Consider the following 7659-nt stretch of genomic DNA (forward strand, 5'->3'; position numbering starts at 1 on the left):
TGGACATATCAGGCAGTAGGAATAACTGTGAAGGCACTCTTAATTACAGCCAGTTTACCTAGTAGAGGGTCTAGCTCATTCCTATGTAGAAAGTCAACAGCTAACTTGAAGGCAAATAAGATGTAAAGATCACCTCATATGTGGTCACAAAGATGTTACAGATGCACAATTTTGCTAGATTTGAACCTATGTCCACTCTTTATTTTCAAAACAAGAAGAAGAGCAGAGATGAGATATCCCTACCTAGAGCTTTTGGCTTGTAAAGAGATGAAGGCAGCAAGAGGGTTAGAAGAGACCATGAGACCTTCCCCAAAAGAGCCATGTCTGTTAAAAATTTCTGTTCACCTATAAAGAGTCCTACTTGAGCCCGAGGTGTAGGATATCAGACCACCCCTCCCTGCAACCCTAGAGGATATGAGAATCAAGCAGAAGTTTCCATAGATGAAAGTCATTCCACGACTTTCCTTTCAGCGATGCCTATTTGGGGATGAAAACAAAGGAAATATTCTGAGGTTCTGATGATTTATTTACTTATTTGTTTATTTATTCCTGTGTTTATGCATTCATTTATATGTCAAGGAACCCAATCTAAATGAAGTTGCATGTGACAATGATACCTATTCCCTCAAAGGTCAGGAGGGTGATAAGGACGTGTGTAGAGTAGACCAGTCCATTGTTTTCCTCCAGCAGTTCTAATCAATTCTCTAGCTTGATGGACAGAAGCAGGGTGATAACTCCCTGTCATATTTCTCAATAGAAGACGGGAAACCTTGACAAACTGACAAATGGAAAAGGATAGCCCTTGTGGGATGCTAAGCAATAGGAAAATGTGTAAAACTAACGGCAGGCAGGAAAACCAGCAAGGCCAGGTTCAGCAGCCCCGTCATCCTCTAAGCTAACTGGTATAAGATATTATTTTGAGTCATGCAGGTTCCTCACATGGAAAGGATTATTTTTTTCTACTGTAAATTTTTTTCCCAAGTGTGTTAAGATCTTTGACATCTTGATCCAAGTGTTGGACCTGCATCTGAATAAAAGAGATCCAGATTAGAATCCCAGCTTTAAAATGTCCTCCCTGTGTGTTTCATTTCCTCTCTTAATTAATTTTCCTCACCTGAAAAATGGGACAATAAAACAACCTTTCAGGAAAATGTTAAGGACTAAGTGTGGTCAGGTTTATAAAATACTGAGCAAGCCACCGATGAGGAAGAATAGAGGCAACTTCTGGTGTTGCTGTTTGAAACAGATGCATGTGACCTAACCCACAACAGCAGTAGCAAGAAAGGAGACGAACATGGGACACAGATATGAAAGCTTCCAGAGAAGTTCAACCTCCTCCCACTGGGGACTTCTCTTCAAGCACTGCTCCTGCAGGCTCTGGGCACCTATTTCTGGTGATCAAGAGCTTTTCACCCATTCACTCACTGATTGAATTTTTCAGCAGCTCTCAGTGTGAAATTGTTCTTGGAGCTTACAGAGATAGAATGGTAGGAAGAGAAGAGTGTACGTTTTAGAGTCAATCATAGACTGACATTAATGTCAGTTACACCGTTCACTAGCTGAGTGGCCACAGCAAACCCCATAAATACGTTTTTTTTCCTTAAGTGTAAAATGACAACTTTTAAGGGCACGTGAATGAGATAAAATATCAAAATTTTAAATACAGCTCTTCACACATAATGGGTACTTAATATTATGGGTTTTTTTTCCCCCTTTCTTCTGTTGAGGCAAAAGCTGCCTTCTTGTACCTCAATCATTTGTCCTCCATCCAGCTCTGGATCCATATGGATTAAGTTGGGTTCCTCTTTCATGATCAGACAGTCATTCTCTTTTATTTCTCTCTTAATGGTTAATAGCTCTTGAGTTCTATTCCATTCCTGTAGGACATGATTGTGAAAGTGCTAAGGGAAAGAGATGTAGTGTTTGTGTATGATTAAGGAATATAGCTGGACTTTATATAATATTCAGCTATCAAGGTTTGGGAGGCAAAGAACCTTCCAAAGAGTACACTTTTAGTAATACAGCTCTGTGACTTGTATTCCCAGACCAACAGATATCACATTAAGATGGAATATATTTCTAATTCTTTCAATAAATCTTTCTTATGTAACTAAAGCTCCTTGGAGCACAGGCTCTAAATGACAACACACTGGATTATTATTATCTGCCTCACAAACAGTGCAGGCTAATTTTAGTGACCCATTTTTTCTGTTTTCATCTTTCATTTGTATACTTGGCTTTGCAAATAGAGTAGTTTGAATAAACATTATAGCCTTATTTATGAGTGTTCTTGCTAAGTGCTTCTCTTGGTGATGCATTATCAAGCATTCAACATAAACCACAGAGACAGAGTCATTTATCCTTGTTAGCCAGGCAAACAGAGGGAAGTTGTTTTTACCCACTATCCTGGGCCTGCAAGAGTCTTTATCTAAATCTAAGGCAACACAGAGAGGAGAGTCCCCAGCTGATGAACTAAGAAGTTATGGGGAAAAATAATTTAAAAACCTGTATGATGGCTCTTAATAGCAAGGTTGAGAAGAAAGTTTTGGCTGCTAAGATGCTGATATTTACTGGGTGCCTACAGTATGCCACAATCTGTAATTAGACAATTCCTATGTATAATATTCTATAACATATAGATCTGTAATGTGCTGTTCAGTTGAAAGATAGGTGTTATTACCCTTGTTTTGTAGATGAGTAGGTGGAGATTCAGAACAAAGAACTTTGTCTAAGGACAGGAAATTTATGGCAGAGTTGGGATTTAAGCCAGATTTGCGTGAAACAAAGTCCATCTTTGCTACATTCACTGCCTCTGCAGTGCCAGGCAGGCAGAAAGAGCAGCATTGGATATAGGTGAAGACATCTTCTGTGTCTGTAGGAAGGACTTTCTAAAGTCAGAAAAGACCTAGTTTGTGGGCTTTGAGGGAATTTTATCCAAACAAGGGGGAAAATATCTCCTGCTGGCTCACTGGGAGTTTATGGGAAGAAATAGAAACTGCCTAGGTGTACCGCTGGAACCACAACAAGAACAAAGAATGGGAGAAGAAATGCTATGTTAGGGACGAGTAGAGGAAGGAAAGGGAGGATAGAAGATGAGAGTGAGAGAGGAAGATGATATTGAGGGGAACTGGCTGGGGTGGGGATATCCTTTTTTATTTTTCCCAGTGCTTCTGTGCCTTGTCCTCTTGTCCTAGAATGATATGAATGATGATTTTTTAAGCAACCCTATGTGATTTATTTTTTTAAATTTTATATTGGAGTATAGTTGATTAACAATGTTGTGATAGTTTCAGGTGTATAGCTAAGTGATTCAGTTATATATATATACATGTATCTATTCTTTGTCAAATTCTTTCCTATTTAGGTTGTTACATAATATTGAGCAGAGTTCCCTGTGCTATACAGTAGGTTCTTGTTGGTTATCTATTTTAAATATAGTGGTGTGTATATGTCAATCCCAAACTCCCTGACTATTCCTTGTGCCCCCGCTTCCCCGCTGGTGACCTTGAGTTATCTTTGCAAAACAAAAAGTGTTCACAGTGCCTCTGGTCATTTGAAGTATTTTTAAGATCAACTGTAATGTAGGCCACATCTATTAAGAAAGAAGGAAGGAATAGAGGGAGGGAGAGAGAAAGATTCAACAGTACACTAAAAGATTGCCGTGATATCAGAATAATATCTTATTAGCTGAGCTATCTTTTCAGGGCAAGCAGAGACCATACATACAGCCCTAGTCCCTGTGTCATGACAAAATCAGGCTTTGTTGAATACCTATGGGAATTAGAGTCATAGGTCTCTGTTTCTTCTCTCTTGTGACTTTGGGGCCATTTGTTACCCACTGTCTATTGTTCATGTCTGTACGCAGCACCTCATCATGTCTGAATAGAAAGGAAAAATCCAATTCTGTCTGATCACAATACATCACCAGCAAAATTGAATATAACTCTAAACTTCAAAGAAAAGTAGTCAATAAATCTATGCAGAACTCCTGCTTAAAAAAATAGCTTCTGGTTGTTACTTTTTCCTTCTTAAACAAGTACAGTTTGATGTCCATAATGATGCTAATCCTAACGTATTTCATGTCTTAATTCTGTCTGTGATTAGTCATCCTGGGACATAATCACTAGACAAGTAGCTTGGGATTAGGTTTTTCATTAGGATATTAATGCATGTTGTGAACTCTGAGAGGCTAATGCTTCCTTCTCCAGGTAACCCGCTTCAGTCGTTCAGCTCTTCTTGTGGTCCCGCAAGTCTGGTCACTGGTGTTTGTGTTGTCACTGACACACTGACCTGCAGCACTATTTCACTTATACTTGGCATTTGGATAGCTAGTTTGAGACTGACACTGCCTCGTTAGTAATTTTCCTATTCAGACATATTCTATAGCAACTGCCACTTAATACTGCAGTGACTTCCCCCCCCCGCCTTTTTTTCCTCATGTTCAGACTCCATTATACTTGCTATAAATTGGCAGGGATAAGGGTCAATTCCTGTTTTTTCTGCCATTGGTGATTTCCCCTCATTCTTAATTCATTTGAATCATTGTAATTCATTACATGGTTGCAGAAAGAATTTAATTAAAGTTTGGGGTATCTGTGTGTGTGTTTGTGCATACACTATTGACAGATCAAATTTATATATCTGTCTTGGTTCAGGAAGATCCCTATTCTATGTGTTTGTACAGTGAAGTAATATTAAAGTTACTTCAATTTTCATTCTGGGGCTAAAACTAAACCACTTTGACTTGATTAACCCACCACATACTGGCTTATTTACTGTATACTCTTGAACAATTTAGTAATATTTGAGAGACTCTTCCAAAAAGCTATTGCTATTGTTATTTTTCTGGATTATTGGGAAGTGTATGGGTCAGGATTAGTAATACTACCTGCTTCAATAACAAGTAAACCTGAAAATTTCATGGCTGAAGCAAATTAGAGTTAATTAATTCTGGCTCCCATGAAGTCCAATGTGAATGTTCTAGATTGGGCAGTTTCCTTGGCAGCCTTGTAAAGCAGGGTCTATGGGATCTGGGATCCTTTCATCTACTCTAGGAATTCTGGGCTCCCCTATATCTTGGGAGTTCTTCCCTGGATCCCTTCAGCTGTCTAGCCAAATTGGAGGAGGGAAGGGGAGGAGAGGAGAAGAGAGCAGAGGAATTCTGTAAGAGAGAGAGAGATTCTGTAAGAGATTTTAGAGGCCATTATTGGAGGAATCATGTCATTATACTGACATATCTTAACCCACACCTGAGTCACATTGCCTTACCTCCTGTAAGGCAAATTGCAAAGGTAGTTTATCCACGTGCCCAAGAGGAAATGAAAAGGTATGGACGGTACAGAGCAGTGTCTCAACCTGCTTTTCCCATGCATGGAACATATTTAGCACCACCCAAAGGAGACACCCCAGAGTTCCCTCTAGACACTGCATGCAGCAGGATCTCTGGGTAATGAGCTACTTTCTCCATCTCACTAGATGTGGCTCTTCTTGGTCTAATACCTATGACTTAAAGAGACAAGCTATAAGCTATTTCCTTCTTCCCCACACACTTAATATACAATGGTAGAGCAGGGGCAGGCTAAGCACAGTGAGGCTGCCATTTGGAGAACTAGAGAAGGAAAGCACAGAGAATTCACAGATTCACTTTGCCGTCTTCTCCCTGTGTCTTCACATGGTCTTCCTTCTGTACCAGTCTGTGACAAAATGTCCTCTTCCTATAAGAACACCCGTCATATTGGATTAGGACTCACCCTAAGGACCTTAGTTTAACTTGATTACCTCTGTATATACCCTATATCAAATAAGGTCACATTCTGAGGTAGTAGAAGTTAGGACACCAACAAATGAATTTAGGGAGACACAATTCAGCCCATAGCACTGTGTATGATCTTTTGATTATAGTTATTTCCTTATGCCAACATCCCCATTCAAAGTTCTAAATTTAATTTCACATCTGCCGTATTTTGTTGTTTCCTCAACCTTATGCTTTCCTCTCTCAAGATAATGACAGCTGTCAGTCTTGAATGAGAAGCCACATTTGACAGTTTAATTTGATTATTGTCTTTAGACATTTTACTCATCTAAGTTTTGTTAGGTCACTGACCCTTAAAACCTTTCTAAAATTCCATGTTTTATTGTTTGTGTCAAGAGAAAATGGCTTTTCTAGAAATAAAGCCCTACCTTCCTGACTTTCTCTATTCGCTTTCATTGCTACTTGCAAACTAGCCAGTTTTTCCTGAGTTCATCTCTTTCTTGCAATGCCTTGTCAAAGCAGCCAACAGTATCCAACATACACTAACAGTTTGATGCTTCTAATTCTTGCCAGTGAAGCTGCTGGCTCAGAAGGTGTGTGGTTGGCTGTCTACGCTATTGTGGGTGAGGGTATACCAAATACGTTGCCACTGAATGACATGAGTTCCCATCTTTTGAGCCTCTATTATCAGACTCCTTACCACCTTTCACCAGACTTTTAAGGCAAATACTGCGTCTTTAAATTTTATATTACAGCAGCACCCTTTTTCTAGTTAACGACTGCTGTATAAGGCAGGTTAAATAATACTAGCTTCTGCAGTAACAGCAATGAAATCTGAGTCCCTTAGCATTGTTCAACTTTATGTATTCCTCATGAAAATTTATCAGTTAATATAGTCACCATCAGCCTTCCTGAGTGGCTTTCCTCCATGGAATCCAGGCTCTCTTCATCCACTGGTTCTCCTAAACCAAAAAACCCTCCTCTGCATCCTCTCCCTCCAGCTTACCAATGAGAAAAGAATGAGAGTGAGAGTGCACATGCAAAGGAGCGTGTGAGAGTTTTCAAGAGTAAGCTCTGAAAATGGCATGCATTACTCCGGCCCACATTTTTTTGACCATAACTTAGTCCCATGATCCGATCTAACTTCAGGGGTGCTGGAAAATACATTTCTCTTGAAAGGAATGATTTGGTGAACACATAATTTGAAGACACTGGAGAAGTAAATAAAATAACACGTGTAGAACACTTGGCAGAGTGTCTGATACACATAGGAGGCATTTAGTAAATCTTGGTTACCAGTAGAGAAGGCATTTTATGTACTGACCGGTCTCAATAAGCTCCTGAAGAATGTCTGTTACATATCCGCATGGTTTAATCAAATATATCATTAGAAGTAGGATGACATTTTCACTTACTGAAATTCTGACAGCTCATAAATCCTGAAATTCAGGACCCACCGTGAAGAGCAAAAACAGTGAGATGCATTCTTTTTTTGTGTACGTACAGACTTGCATGCAATCACTCGCATATGCACATACACTAAGAAACCAGGTAAGAAATTACTCTAATTTTCTTTCCTTGTGCTGTAATGAACCTTTCTAGACACAATTTTTAGCTAACTGTGTGATGCTGCTTTCCATTTAGCCTAGAGTAGGGTAGACGTGCTACCCAAGAATCTCTCTTTATTGTCCTCAGAATGAGGAACACTTAGGGTACAGAGATGAAAGCATTTCCTCTTTTTCCCCTGTTCTGGAACATTTGTGAGGAGTATAGACTATCACGGGAAATACTTCCCTCTGTCTGGGTTTTGGGAGAACACACTCTCTTGGTGTCTACTTGACCTATAGTAGGCTGTGTTCACATGCTCCTGTGGGCTTCTTGTGTGGTGAATGCATGTATGAGAAAGA

Source organism: Mesoplodon mirus (assembly GCF_964341445.2).
Source record: "Mesoplodon mirus genome assembly, chromosome: 2".
NCBI lineage: Eukaryota > Metazoa > Chordata > Mammalia > Artiodactyla > Ziphiidae > Mesoplodon > Mesoplodon mirus.